Source organism: Artibeus jamaicensis, unplaced genomic scaffold, assembly GCF_021234435.1.
Source record: "Artibeus jamaicensis isolate MK-2021 breed Jamaican fruit bat unplaced genomic scaffold, CSHL_Jam_final contig_585, whole genome shotgun sequence".
NCBI classification, from domain to species: Eukaryota; Metazoa; Chordata; class Mammalia; order Chiroptera; family Phyllostomidae; genus Artibeus; species Artibeus jamaicensis.
Window position 1 is genome coordinate 6024605 of NW_026521894.1, and position 15771 is coordinate 6040375.

The window sequence follows — 15771 nt, forward strand, 5'->3', positions numbered from 1 at the left end:
AGATCTCAAAAAACAATAGGGGAAATTCACTGAAGAGCATAGAGTGATCTGGGGAGAGTTCCAGGGAAAGAACTCTCAGGGAAGGCAAATGCTAAGGAAGTATATGGATTATTGTTCTAAATTAAGTACACTCAAGGGATTCTATTTGAATCTATTTTATTTGTTCATGAAAGGTAAACTATATGAAGCTCTGCAAACAGAGCAAGCTAGGCTAATCTAATTTTGTGCATTTGTTCTTTGCATCCCAGCAGAAAATAGCAAGGAGAGGGATCGTGTCATTGATGACACAACACTGACCAGAAGTTTATCTAGTCCCAGGCACTAACTTGAGTAGGCTACAGTTAGACTATGATCAAATGTCTTTCTCTAAATTTAGAAAAAATTAGGTTTGGTTGCTTTTGGGGGCTCCACTTCCAACTTTTTAATCGACTCCTTCCAAATGCCAAAGAATATCGGTGGTAATAAAAAATTATCAAACATCCTTGCCTGGATAAAAATCTGCACTCTTCTTTGAGGCCATATCCATCGAAGTCTTGGTGGAGTTTAAAACCTGCCCCTGAAAGAGCAAGTTATTCTAGTTAGATAAAACCTGCCAAAATAATTTAACGTTCTTCGCTGCAAATATAAATTCCTCTAAGATAGGCCCATTTCTCTCCCCCGATCTAGGATTTTCAAGCCGAACAGCTAAGCAACACACTCGACGTGGTTCCGGATTCCCTGTTGGAACAATTCCTCCTTGGGGGCTCTGCAGACGCCCTCGGTGAGTTTTCTGGCACAGCGGGAGTTTCAAGTTTCCACTCCGGAGGGAGGAGGCGGGAGCACTTTGGGTTGGGCGGCTCCGCTCCTCCAAACAGTCGGCTTCACGCAATCCCAGCCCCAGGAAGGAGTCTATTTTCCTCCGCTAGCGCCCCATTTCCCCTGAGACTCCGAGGCCCAGCACTCATCCCTAGCGGGGTACAGCCCCTAACCGCAAAATTCGGGTAAACGCTGCACAGCGGGCACAGGGAGCCCAAGGGGCGGGGCTGGGCGGGGCGCTGGCGGCTCTCTCGGCGGCGACTGCCCGGGCGTTGGCGCTGTGGTAGTGGCGCGAGGCCGACTGGCCGGCAGGGGGAGGCGGGGGGCGCGGGGCAGCCCCGCCTTCCCCCTCCCGTAGAGGAGGCACTAGGCGGCCATATTGCGGAGCTGTCTGCGGTGGCGGCGGCGCCTCTCCTCTCCGCACCACTCCTACCGCTGTCTCTCCCTCCCAGTCGCAGCGCCAGGCGCGGCACCAGCGCTGAGCGCTCCAGCCACACTGCGGGAGGGGGACCCGCTCGTTGTTGGGGTAAGCCGAGGGCTCCTTCCCCCCTCCCCCCGCCATGCCCCCGCTCCCCGGCTCCACCAGGGACGCTGAGGTGGCGGTAAGTTGCGGACCCACGCTGCCAGGGCCTCGAGCGCCTGTGTTCGCGCGCTGCGGCGCCGCCGCCCTAACGCCCCGGTCGGCTGGCCAGGCCGCTCCCAGGGTTGGCGGAGCCGCGAGGCCCGATTCTAGTCTTAACCCCGCTGCAGCTCGAACTTGGAGTCGAGCGATTCTCCTCCCGGTGGGTTCGGGGTCCGCCTTCGGCCTCAGCCCCGGTCTGTTCTGTGTGCTTCGGGGGATCCTCGGATTCCCGCCGTCTGGGCGCGGCCCCGGGCGCGGCCTGGCGCGTTCCTTTAGGGTAGTTTGAAAATACAGATATTAAGCGTAGGTAGAAACAGAATTTGCAGTGCGGGGAAGGAATTTATTAGAACTTCTTCCCCGGCCTCCAGTTTGAAAGTAGGGGTGTTGAATTACTAGAGAGCATGTGTTCCGCCTGGTGTCAAAGGGGATGTTGCATTACGGGGTTTGGGGCGCGGAGCTAGCTGCTCCTGGCTACCCGCACCCGGGAGCGGGGGCCCTGCTTCCCGGCCGCAGGTCTCTACCTGCTACAGCTGCTGCGCTGCTGACGGCGCTGCTGCTGGCGACCTCGGAGCCTCAGAACTTGCTCCGGCCCCGGCGGCAGCCCGACTTGGTGGTATCTTAGACCCCATCAGACAAGTTGAGTACGTTACAGCCCCCCTTTCTTTTCAAAGGTTCTAAACTTAATTCTTGAGCTCACTAGAAAAGGGGGGCACTACATTATTTCAGTTTAATAAAAGAACACCTCACTTCTTATACAGATATATCATGGTTCTCTAACCATTTGCAATATTTGGGGGGTTTTCCCCCTTAAGGAATGCTTTTTAATGAAGTTGGAAATGTGAAGACAACTACATCTAAGCTTTATATTGAAATACAGTTGAGATTTTCAAGAAGACATTTTAATGAGCCCTGTGGCACCAAGACTGGCATGATGTAAGCTAGTAAGGGTTTATTTGATAGACAAGTTCTTGAACATAGACATTATAATCTATTGTTTACGGAGCATTTTTTAGAATACTAAATACTTTCATATTTCAGATGGAGTTCTGAATGAACAATTGACTCGTTCATTTTGCTGGATAAATAATGGCTTAGTCCATTTGCCAAAACAGCATTATTAGATAAGAGAGATTAATACTCAGATTTGAATTTTTTTAATTTTCAGAATTCCATTGCTTTCACTGTGCTTTAGAGAGATTACTAATAGTAATTTACCTCAAATGTGACAAAATGTAGAACATTCATTTTGAAGTTAATATAGTATGCTTTAAAAAGGATCGCACTAATTTTGTTTCTTTAATCACTTTTTTATACAAAGGAAATTTAATAAAACTGTTCATAAATTTTTAGTAAGGAATAAATAGAAATACTTTGGAATTCTTTATAGTTTTATTTAAATGAGACAAAATTTGATTATAGCGCTTAGAATTATTCTTCACCATGTGGATTATACATTGTTGTATTTATTCCTGTGTCCCCTCACATGGAAGAGCACGTAGGAGAGGCTCAGAAATATTTGTAGAATAAATGTAATTAATTTTGGTGTGGAGGAAGTATGTTATGTCCTTTGTCTTAGACATTTTTATTACTTAATTAAGTTCATTATTTTTTCTATGGTGGTAAGAATGACAGGCTTTACTATTCCTTCTCTCTCTTGCTCACTCTCAGTAGTCTCAGGGAGGGGAACAAGGATTCTGACTTTGTATATTGCTTCACCATTCCCAAAAGCACAATTGGATATTTTTGTTCATTTTAATCTTTTGCAGGCTGATGAAAGGCTATATATTTTATCATAACTTCAGTTCTCAATCTTAAGTCTACTTTCCATATGAAATATAATAGAGTCTGACATGATGGATGATGGTGGGAACCTGTTTTTCATTCATTTTTAACTTACTGCATTTTAACTTATGCCATTTAAAAATGACAGTTTTTTCATAATATTTCCCAAAGATGAACCCGAAAAACATGTGTTCTATTAAGATTGTGAAGATGGAGCTATACCGGTAGAGCATACCTGATAGAGCATAGCTAATAGAATTTTATGCTACTGCTGTGAATCTCAGAAGCCAAGGAAGTGGTCTTTCTTGGATGGCTTGGACCTCCTGCAGACCAAGAGCTGGGGGACACTTCTTACCTACCCTGAACCACACTCTTACCGTACTGGTTCAGTGGTACTGAATTGAGTTGCTGTAGACTCCACCCATACATGCTTATTTTAAGCCTCATAGTGTTCCCCAGGGCTAAAAGGGTGTTTGGGGAGCTTCCCCAGCCTCTGCAGCCAGTATATCTGCTCACCTCTTAACAGTAGTGGAAGTGGCTGGTCTGACCCTGGAAAATTCCTTTATCTGTAGCTTCTTTCAGAGAACTCTTGCCTTTCCTAATCATTTTAGTTTCTGTTGTATTTATCAATATGAATTTATATGGAAGATATATTTTGAACCATTTTTATAGTAAAAAAGTAATACATATTAGGAGAAAGTTTAAAGACCCAAAAAGATGTGAAGGGAAAAGTAAAAGTCCTCCTCACTCTCCAGAGCCCCTTAACCTCTTTCCCAGTCCTGTTTCTCGTAAGTATGTATTGCTAGTAGCAATTCCTGGTATGTAGAAGATGCCAGTGCTTATGAAAGAATAAGCATATACTTTATATACCTTATTTTTGAGTTTAAAGTTTATAAAAATAAGGTTACTTTGTAACAGACATTGAAAGGGTATTTATTACTGTGTTAAACATTAATGTTTCTTAGATTTTCATCATTTGCATGAAATAACACAGTGGAATTTTCTGTAACATCGATTTTCAACCAGTGTTCCACAAGAATTTTTAAAACATGCAATACCTGATTATTTAGTCAGGGGCACTGACCTCTCTTCCCTTAGATTGTCAGATAAAAAAATGATCACAACACTGGCTGGGCAGCTCAGTTGGTTGGAGCATTGTCCTGGACACCAAAGGTTGCAGGTTTGATCCCTGGTCAGGACACACATCTAATTTGCCGTTCAGTCTCAGGACAGAGGTATGCCAGAGGTAACTGATAGATGTTTGGATGTTTCTCTTTCTTTCTCTTCCCCCATCTTTACCTCCCTCCCTTTTTCTAAAATCAATAATCCTCAGGTCTCAAGTGAAATGAAAAAATATTTTTAAAAAATTTAAAAAAAATGACAACAGCCAACATAACAATAGCTGTCCATTGTTGGAATGAACCAAAATTATACCTATTTTTGTATAATATTGGCAAAAACTCTATTTTTTGGCATGCTGCAGAATTTTATACTAAATGTGTATCATGACATGAAAAAGACTGAAAATCATTGTCCTATAATAATTCTTAGGAGTACTTATGTATATGTACAGATTTTCTTGACTACTGATTAAGGGGGATGTTCACTTCTTGGTTTCTTCTTAGAGTATGGTATATTAAATGCCAGTATAGAGGTTTTGAGTAGTGAAATCTCCACATAATGTGTGAATCTGCACCTGGGAACTGCTCGAAAAGAAAATAAGTTCCCTATGATTCCCATCTCCATTTCTTCCTTTATTAATTCTAATTTCAGCCCTCGCTGGTATGGCTCAGTGGGTTGAGAGCTGGCCTGTGAACCAAAGGGTCGCTGGTTCAATTACCAGTCAGGGCACATGTCTTGGTTGCAGGCTGAGTCCCCATGGGGGGGCGTGTGAGAGGCAACCATATGTTTATGTTCCTCTCCCTTTCCCCCCATCTAAAAATAAATAAATATTTAAATAAAAACCCAAAACCTAATTTCAGCCTCCTGGAAGACACAGGTTCATTCAGGTTAGGAGACATATAGAATAGTATTTTTTTCTTTGGATAATTGGTATGTATAGAAATCCTTGCAGATTCACAAAATTAAAATTGTTTTAGATACAGATTTGCATATGAATAAGTTGTATTCTTTCTATTATAATATCTTACATTTTTAAAAATATTTTATTGATTATGCTATCACTGTTTCATTTTTGCTCTCCCCACTACTCCCCTCCACCCGGCGCCCCCACCCCACCAGCTTTCTCCTCCCTTAGTTCATATCCATGCATTGTATATATAAGTTTTTTGGCTTCTCCATTTTTCACACTATTGTTTTTTTTTATTTTATTTATTTATCTTTAGAGGGGAAGGGAAGGAGAGAGGGAGAGAAGCATCAATGTATGGTTGCCTTTCTTGCATCCCCTGCTGGGAACTGGCCTGCAGGGAACCTGCCTGCAACCCCAGTATGTGCCCTGACTGGGAATCAAACTGCAATTGTCTGGTTCGAAGGCCCGAGCTCAATCCACTGAGCTACACCAGCCAGGGCTTCCACACTATTTTTAAACTCCCTCAATTTTGTACCTACCATTTATGCTTCTTATTCCCTGTATCTTTCCCTCCCTATTCCTCCCTTCCCATTCCCCACTGAAATCTCTCTATGTGATCTCCATTTCTGTGATTCTGTTCCTGTTCTAGTTGTTTGCTTAGTTTTTCATTTTTTCTAGGTTCAGTTTTTGATAGTTGTGAGTTCGTTGTCATTTTACTGTTCATAGGTTTGATCATCTTCTTTTTCTTAGATAAATCCTTTTAACATTTCATATAATTAGGGCTTGGTGATGATGAACTCCTTTAACTTGACCTTATCTGGGAAGCACGTTATCTGCCCTTCCATTCTAAATGGTAACTTTGCTAGATAGAATAATCTTGGACATAGGTCCTTGCCTTTCATGACTTCAAATACTTTCCAGCCCCTTCTTGCCTGTAACGTCTCTTTTGAGAAGTCAGCTGATAGTCTTATGGGAACTCCTTCATAGGTAATTGTTTCCTTTTCTCTTGTTGCTTCTAGGATTCTCTCCTTCATTTTAATCTTGGGTAATGTAATTATGATGTCTCTTGATGTGTTCCTTTTTGGGTCCAACTTCTTTGGGACTCTGAGCTTCCTGGACTTTCTGAAAATCTGTTTTCTTTGCCAGAATTGGAAAGTTCTCCATTATTTGTTCAAATAAGTTTTCCATTTCTTGCTTTTCCTCTTCTCCTGTGGCACCCCATGTGATTTGGATGTTGGAAGCTTTAAATTGTCCTGGAATTCTTGTTTCCTACATTCTGCTCTGGTTGAATGTTTGTTTCTTCCTTCTGCTTCAAATCGTTGATTTGAGTCCTGGTTTCCTTCCCTTCACTGTTGGTTCCCTGTACATTTTCCTTCATTTAAGTTTTCATAGCATTCACTTTTTCTTCTTTAGTATGGTTTTTCGACCATACTCAACCATTTCTGTGACCATCCTGATTACCATTGATTTGAGCATCTGGTAGGTTGGCCATCTCTTCATCACTTAGTCCTGTTTTTGGAGCTTTGATCTGTTCTTTCATTTGGGCCATATTTCTTTGTCTCAGCATTAATTTGTAAGGGGCAGAGCCTTAGGTATTCGCCAGGGTGGGGCAACCTATGTTTCTGCATCATGGTGCTATATGTGGGTTGAGGGTCTTGAGAGGAAACAATGCTGCTTGCTAGGAGCCGGCTTGCCGTCACTTCCTCCTCTACCCACAAGCAAACTGGGCCCTACTGGTGCTGATTCCTGGTCGGGCGGGTTTGTGTACATTCTAGGACTCTGTGGGTCTGCAGTGAACTCTCCTCTGAGGCTGGGGGTTGCTCCTGCGGCTGCAATCCCCACAAGTTTTTACAGCTAGAAGTTTTGAGGCTTTCTTTTCCCATGCTGGATCCCTGGGTTGCATGGTCTGTCTTGCTTTGTTTTTCCTCTGGTTTATCAGCACAGAAATGTAGGACTGCGTGCTTGGCCAGACACCACCTTGCCCACACCAGTTCTCTATCTACCACTTTGCCATAGGTCCTCTCCATCCTGGCGGCCCGTCTCTGCCCCTCCTGCCAATCTGGGTGAATGTTTCTTCTTTAACTCTTTGGTTGTCTGACTTTTATACAGTTTGATTTTTTGTCATTTCTGGTTGTATTCTGTTTTTAAATTTGTTGTTACCCTTCTTTTTGTTGTACAAGGTGGCAAAGTGCATGTAAGTACTTATGTCCCAGAAGTCATAATACCTGTTATATTTTAATATTGGAATTCTAAATTAATTTTATGGATGTTTTATACAAATAAGGCAGCTAGACTTTACATCAAGTGATCTAATGCATATGAATAGAATGCTCAAGAAAAACTTGTTACTTTTTTACTTTTTTGCATAATTTATATACATTTTAAATAAACTATTTTTTAACCCACACCAGAGGGTATATCCATTGATTGCAGACAGAGGAAGGGAGAGACAGAGAAACATTGATCAGTTGCCTCCCTACTGCCTCCCCACAAGGGACCTGACCCACAACCTAGACATGTGCCCTGACCAGGAATTGAACCCATGACCTTTCGGTTTACTGGGGGATCTGCCGACTAAGAGGCCAGGAATAAGTAAACTATTTTTAAGTTCTAGTAAAGATGATTCGTTTGAGAAAGATACTCTTCACTGTTAACCATGTAGAGACCAGGTCAGCAAACTGGTCTGCAAGGCCAAATGTAGCCTGAGTTTGTCAATAAAATTCTTTTGGAACATTAAAATGCCTATTTGTTTACATATTGGCTCCTTTTGAGCTATTATGACAGAGTTCATGTTTTTTGTAAAGATTAAAATAAATACTGTCTGGCCCTTTACAGAGAAAGTTTGTCACCCCCTGATTTACAGGGAAAAAAAATCCTGTTGAAAGAATATTTTAGATAAACTGTCAAAAAAGGAGGTACCACATTTCATTCTCCACAATTACAGAAATTATAAAAATTATGAATTTCAGTATTAGTAATTGATATATTCTTTTTTTTTCTGAGTAGTAAGTAGTCTCTGGGCTTTTGAGACCTTAAGTGTTTCATTTGTGAAAAGTTGTAGTTAATAGGACTGGCTGCAGGTGAAATTGTGAAGTGAGCAATCTTCAGTTTCAAATCATTAACATCATTTAAGATATTTTGGCTGCCATAACAAAATTCTCAGACATGCTTCAATAATGAGGAAATTTATTATTTACATAATAAAGTCTAGGGGCTCAAGAATAACAATAATGACAAGAATTCATTCTCTTTCCAGTTCTCTGCATTGCAGTCTTCCCATTAGCTTTGTAGTGAGACTGCTTTCTTCTGTTTCCAGTTTTGCTACAGCAGGACCAACGTCCCATCCAGACACATTATCCAAAGGAATGAGAAGAGCTGTCTCTTTTCCAGGAGCCCCCCAGTGGATATCTTAGTCTCATTGGCCAGATTGAGACACATTCTATACCTAGCTGGTCGCTGGTAATGGTGATGGAATTGCTCTTCTTCTGACTCAGTTTCCATTAGATTATTTTCCTTATTCATATACCAAATGTCTTGGGTTCTTTCATACTCCCATTCAAAATCTCTCTCCCATTCAAAATACAACATTGATATGTCATACATAATCCAGCATGAATATGAGTTCATATTTTACTTATTTATAGTTCTCAGCAGAGGATGTTTATTGCTCTTAGAGAGGAAGGGAGAGAGAAGGAAACAGAAACTTTGATCAGTTGCCTCCTGTACGTGCCCTAATCAGGGATAGAACCTGAACCCTGGGTATGTGCCCTGACAAGAGACTGAATCTGCAACCATTTGGTATACCAGATGACGCTCCAACCAATGGACCCACCTGGCCAGAGCCAAATTTATTTAATTTATTGAATGAAAACAATTGTTTTCCTGCTAAAATATTTTAAGGTAGGGGTTGACAAATTATGGCCCATGAGCCAGTCTAGTGTCAGTTTTGTAAATAAAGTTTTGTTTGGATACATCATAGTTCATTTGTTTACATATTATCTATGTCTGCTTTGATGCTACATCAACAGAAGAATTGCAACAGAGACCATAAGATCAACAAAACTTAAAAAGTTTACTTCTCTGCTCCTTTACAGAAGAAGTTTGTCAGCCCTTGCTTTATGATACCTTTCATACATTCAGATGTTTATAATTGTATGCCAGATACTCTTTACATTTGGTGTGTGAGATACCGAGGTCATACTCTGATGGGAATAGAGTTGTGCCATATGGTAGGTACGTCATAAAGTGTAAGTGGTTTTGTATTTATAAACTGGAGTTAATATTTAGTGCAACAGATTTTAACCTATCTCTGTTTTTCTATTTTAAACATTTATTATATGATATATATTTTAAATTTTTACATATTTTTTTAGACAGGGGAAGGGAGGGAGAGAGGGAGAGAAAGAAACATCAGTCTGTGGTGCCTCTTGTGTACCTGCTACTGGGGACCTGGCCTGAAACCCAGGCATGTGCCTTGACTGGGAATCAAACCAATGACCCCTTGGTTCACAGGCTGGCACTGAATCCACTGTGCCAAGCCAGCCAGGGCAGTATTATATGATATTTTTATGTTTCCATAAGTGTTAAATGAAGAAATTGGACTGGATTTAGCTTTTAGCATTTAAAATTAATCATTGCAAATGATAATGTCTTACTTGTTTTTCTACCCACCTTGGGAATAATACAGATACGGTGTTTCTTTTAAATTTATAAAAGCCTTTTAAAATAATGTAAATTCAATGTAAAACTTATTTTAATATTGTAGTTCTGCTTTATACTTAAGTTCTAAACATTGCATTTTCGCTTGACCTTAGCCAAAAGGCTGAGAAGTGATTGCATTTTCAATAACGTACATTTTGCTAAAAATGTTGAATTTCATTTCCTTGAAAACATCCTAGAGTAAAAATAATTTTCTACATAAGAAAGTGCTTAATATTTAGAACTGCATATCATTGTTACAGGAAATCCATGTACAGAGGTAATTATGTCAGTACTAATGTGTACTTGAAACATCTTTAGAGGTTGTCTTTTGATGTGAAAACGACAGAAGAAAGAGTTTGACCTTCTTGAAAAGCTCTAGTTAATTGTTTGGGATGTGCTTATCTATAATGATGTCAGAAAAAGGCACAATAGAGTAGCCAAAAGAGCCCAGAACTAGGATATTAATTGACCTCCGACTTTGTTAACTGGCCATATTATTTTGGGAAAGTCACTTACTTGAATCCGAATTTCCTTGGGGGACATAAGGGAGTTAAGTGGTAATGGAAAAAATACAGTAAAATGAAGCAAAATAAAACTTAAAAGAAGGATGAGGGATTATGGACTGGCCAGTGTGGCTCAGTTGGTCGGAGTCTTGAACTGTAACTGAAGGATTGTGGGTTCATTCCTGGTCAGGGCACATGCCTAGGTTGCAGGTCTGATCCCTGACCTGGGCGCAAGGGTCCCCCCCAGGGGAGACAGCCCAGTTGATGTTTCTCTCTCACATCTATGTTTCTCTCCCTTCCTTTTATGGATGAGGATTGATAAAAAAAAGAATGAGGGATTGTGATATCTGTCTTGGGGAGGGGGAGGAAAGGCGTTTATGAAAATTAGATAATGTGAAGTGTGGCCCAAGAGTGAGCATTCTATAAATACTCCATTCACTACCCTTGTCCTGGCTTTTGGCCTATTTGCAAAATGGAACTAAAAATTCTCCTCCTCTTTGTTTCACTTGGGGAATCACATGGCATTATATAGGCGAAAGTGCATTATTACTATTAAATACAGTATTAACAGAGTTAAACATAAAATAAACATTGTCCTGTGTATATTAGAGGTTATAAGCCCGCGGGTCTGTGAACTTGGTTAGGGGAAAAAGTTACATCTTTTTCTGTATTTCCTTTCATTATGAATGTGGGCAGCAGTAGCAGTTAGCAGTAGCAGAGACTGTTTCCAATAGAAATTGCAGGTGGTTTATAATCCATTACTGTTGCAGATACCTTAAATGACATACTCATCGTTAGAAGTTTAATTATTAGACCCACTAGTAGATATTGTTGTTTAAAGATTAATAAAGAAGTACATATCTGACTATATTATAAATTTGCACATTTTATATTTTGATCACTGTATTTCAGTATGATTGTTTTAGTGTCATTTTATGTATTTCATTTTGTGCGTTGAAAAATATCTATTGGTGTTTTTTGAGGGTAGAGAGAGACACAAACATGGATATGTTTTTTAATTTTATTTATTGATTTGCAGAGAGATTTGTTGTCCCACTCTTTTATGCATTCATTGATTGATTCTTGTAAGTGCCCTAACTAGGATCGAATCTGCAACCTTAGCATATAGGGACAATCCTTTAACAAGTAGAGGAGCTACCAGGTCAGGGCCAGTTTGTTTTTGTGCATTTTAACCTGGCCAGGTAGCTCAGTTAAGAGTGTCGTCTTGAATAAGCCAAGGTTGTGGGGTTTCTAAAAGTATTTATTTATTCATTTATTTTTAGAAAAAGGGGGGTGGGAGGGAGAAAGCGAAGAGAGAGATATTGATGTGTGAGAGAAGCATCTGTTGGTTGCCTCTCAGTCACCCCCAACTGGGGACCTTGCCCACAACTCAGGCATGTGCCCTGACTGACTGGGAATCAACTCCAGACCTTTCGGTTTGCAGGTCATCATCACTCAATCCACTGAGCTATACCAGCCAGGGCAAGGTTGTGGGTTTGATCCCTGGTCAGGGCACATACAAGAAGCAACCAATGAATGCATAAATAAGGGGAATAGCAAATTGATGTTTCTCTCTCTCTCTCTCCCCCACTTCCTCTATCAAATCAATACATTAAAATATTTTATAGGAAGGGGTTTGTAGGGTTTATCATAGGGGCCCATAGTGGGTGAGATTAAGAACTTTTTTTTTGTAGTCCTGGCTGGTGTGGCTCAGTAGATTGAGTGCTGGCCTGTTAACCAAAGGGTCACTGATTTGATTCCTCCTCTAGGGTACATGAGTGGGTTGTTCGCCAGGTCCTCAAGTAGGGGGCGTGTTGAGAGGCAGCCACACATCCATGTTTCTCTCCCTCTCTTTCTCCGTCCCTTCCCCTCTCTCTAAAAATAATTATAAATAAAATCTTTAAAACATAACAATAAACAAAATCTTTTAAAAAATAAACTTTTTTTTGGTAGATGTTGTTATTGATATGACTGCCAGAGTTACCTTATTAATTCTGTTGATACTTCTCTTTGTTTCACTGTTTCCCAATTCCCCAGTAAATTGGCAGATGAATTCTTTTTGTAATTTTTTTAGTCCGAAGAGAGACCAGAATTGTGTTCAGAGATTACTTTTGTGTTACAAAGACAAAAAAAATACAGCTAGACTTGGGGAAAAGAAAACAATTACAGTTAGGCTTTGGGAAAGAATATCTTAAGAGTAAAATTAGGCAGCCTGGTATAAATTATTGAAACTTTAATGTGGGCCCAGTGTAGACTAGACTTAACACCTGTTTCACCACCTGACAGGTAGGAAGTCTGTTGTGGTGCTGTCTTATCATAGCTATTACAGCTCAAGGTGTTAAAGTTTCAGTAAGACTGGGTCCCCTTTAGAGTTAAAAAAAGAAAAGAATGTTTTATGTGAATGATATGTTTCTAAAATGTGACACATTTAGTGTTTGAGCAGGTATTCATACATGAAATATTCTGGAATTGGGGGATATGTATGCTGGCAGCATCTCTTGAATGTTGGTTATTTTGCTGCCATGACTGTGTAGGGTAAGACCACTTTAAGAAAAATTAGAAAAAGTGGGGAGGAGGGACTAATTTTTTTTCTCAGTAATTAGGTATAATGAGAGCAGAGGGAAGAAGAGTTGATTCTTACCATATATCTTTGATATACAGTGGTTTAGGTGATTATATATTACCATTTTTTAGAAAGGAAGATACTGGCAAAGTATTCAAAATGATTTAATTAGAGGGGGAACCCTAGGGCATGTGTCTAGGTATCATGGCTCTTCATGTGACATTTGTCCTGCCACCAACAGATGCCAGTTTCAAGAACAAATATGCTATTACAATTAGAAGGACTAGAAATGTTCAATTAAGGTTGAATAATATTGTGATATAAATATTTTTTAAGTCATTTGATTGGCTAAAAACTTAGGTTTTAATTACATTTACATACAGCCTCATCCTTAAAAATTCAGGCAGAATTCTTATCTATATCATATTATATAAGTTAGTACTAAACTGACATATAAACAATTTAGTGAAATTCTCATCTGATTTTTAAATTAGGACCTTAACAAAAATGAGACCCTGTTTAGAATTAAGTGTTCAGTACTGTGTATTCAAATACCAATTGTAAGGATACCTGCAGTTTTACCTAGCTATAATGAATGGGTGGTTCTGCCTTCTCACTTATCCATATGTAAATGTGGATAGTTTGTCATACTATACCCCTCAAAAAATTAGTTTATCATGTTGGATAGTTTCAACATTAGTTGTGGTTTTGCTGCTGAGAATATTTTGGTATGGATTACCTTCTTTTATAGTTGTTTATTTCATTAGGATATATTTCAGAAGCAGAATTTCCTGTTCAGAAACATGTTGTAGCTTTTATTGTGCCTTTACAATTTACTTTAGAAATTTGAATCCAGTTTACGGTGCTACTGGCAGTATTTATTTACTTGTTTACCGACAGAGACTCATCAGTACTGCATGCATAATTAATAATTATTTTGATAGTTTAATGAGTATGTAATCAGTAATACCTTAAAGTCATTTTGCATTTTTAGTATTGATTTTTATTTTTTATTGGGGTGACACTGTTTAACAAAATTATACAGGTTTTAGGTAAAGTCATTTTGATTTTTAGTTTCAATCAGTAGGACAGTTTTGCTTTTTATTTTCCATAAGATTTGTTGGTAGAATTTCTCACTTAACCATTTTACTGAATGGGGTCCAAGTAATATCCTTCTATATTTATTTTTTACTTTCCATAGTAACATTTTGTTATAGCTGTTGTATATTTTTTCTATTCTGTTACTTAATTTTGATGTTTATTTTATTCTACCTATGTTGGAATTTTAAATAAAATATATTAGTCTGTTTTCATGGTAACCTTTATATTTTCCGTAGTCTTATTTTTCCTCTGAAACTAGAGTTGTATTTTTTTAATCTTTATTGCATTTTTTTTGCATTAGTATTAACCCTCTTATATCTCCCTCCCCTTGGAATCACCACACTGTTGTCCATGTTCATGAGTCCTATTTTTTTTGTTCATCCCTCTACCATTTAACTTCCCCCTAGTACCTGTCATCTTGCTCTCTGTGAGTCTGTCCCTGTTTTTCTTTAGTTCAGTTAGTTAATGGATTCCACATTTGAGTGAAATCATATGGTGTTTGTTTTTTCTCTGACTGGTATATTTCACTTAGCATAATGTTTTCCAGGTCCATCCATGGAATTTTTTTTTAAGTCTCTTTTTGAAAAAAAGATTAACCTACTTAGATTTTATTAAATGTATGGTGAATTTATAGTCCACCTTTAGTTTATTTACTTAAATTTTTGTTCTTTCATTTGGAGGAATTTGTTTTTCTTGTTACAGCTCTGCATTATTATTTTAGAAATTTATAGATTAATTCTAATTCCTTAGAAACTTTATATTTTGGAGTATGATCATTCTGGTCTTGGTACACTCTTTAAAAAGAAATATGATACTGCATGTATGGTTTTATAATCTCCCTTTTTACTCAGTAGTTTGTGAATAATTTGCCATGTCATTTAATATTTTTGGTAACATTTTGATTGCTGTATTTTTGCCTAGCAAAGCCTACAGATATATCTAACTCTTAACTAACCTTTCAATATTCACTTTACTAATTTCTCAGTCTTACATACACTCTTATAAATAGCACTGTAACTAGAATTCTTTGTAACTATATCATTTACACATTTGTTCTTTTCTTTGAGTAGATATTCACAATTGAAATTATTTTCCCACTTTTTAATAAAAAAAGAAGAAGACAGGTTGGTATATGGTGGAGCTTTGGACTCTAGTTGTCAAAAGGCCATTTGGTCATTTATTTATTACCCTTGTGATTTAGGACAAGTTACTTTTATGCTGATGCTTCTTTAACTATAAAGTATCCGCTACTTATGTTTGTCTCCTAACTTTTATTAATAGAAAACTAAGTGATGTATAAGAACATACAATTATATAAATACAAGGCATTGTTAAGTAATCACTTTATGTTCAGCTGGTAAATGAGGAGGTAGAGTTGTATTATTCTTCTCAGATAATTTATAATTAACTGAAGTAAAACAGATTGGAGACTATCTTGACTTTTAAGAGAGAACTCTGGTCTGAAGAGAAACATTTTTAGAAGCTTCTTTTAGAAGTTAATCATATCTGTCTTTGCAAAGACTTTGGTTAAGTCCTGATAGTTAGGCTTTTGGGAAATGTAAAAAACTTAATTAGCTGATATAAAAACATGGTTTTATATGTATTGATCTATAATATTTTCTTTATGTTGGCAGAGCTCTCTTTTTAAACCTGAAACTTTAATGATAGATTGTTT

The 15771-nt window shown here is 38.6% G+C and overlaps 1 protein-coding gene across 4 annotated transcripts in view; it reads left to right on the forward strand.

Moving 5' to 3' along the window:
- Positions 1-897: 897 nt before the first annotated feature.
- RDX (radixin) overlaps positions 898-15771 on the forward strand; it is a 103699-nt gene continuing 88825 nt past the window's right edge. The window contains exon 1 of one of the 4 annotated variants that reach the window (XM_053670399.1): positions 898-980. The gene's annotated coding sequence lies outside the window, so the exon portion shown is untranslated. Of the gene's footprint in view, positions 981-1135; positions 1322-1378; positions 1398-15771 lie in introns of those variants that run through there. The other 3 variants (XM_037163870.2, XM_037163871.2, XM_053670400.1) reach the window with 3 other exon arrangements.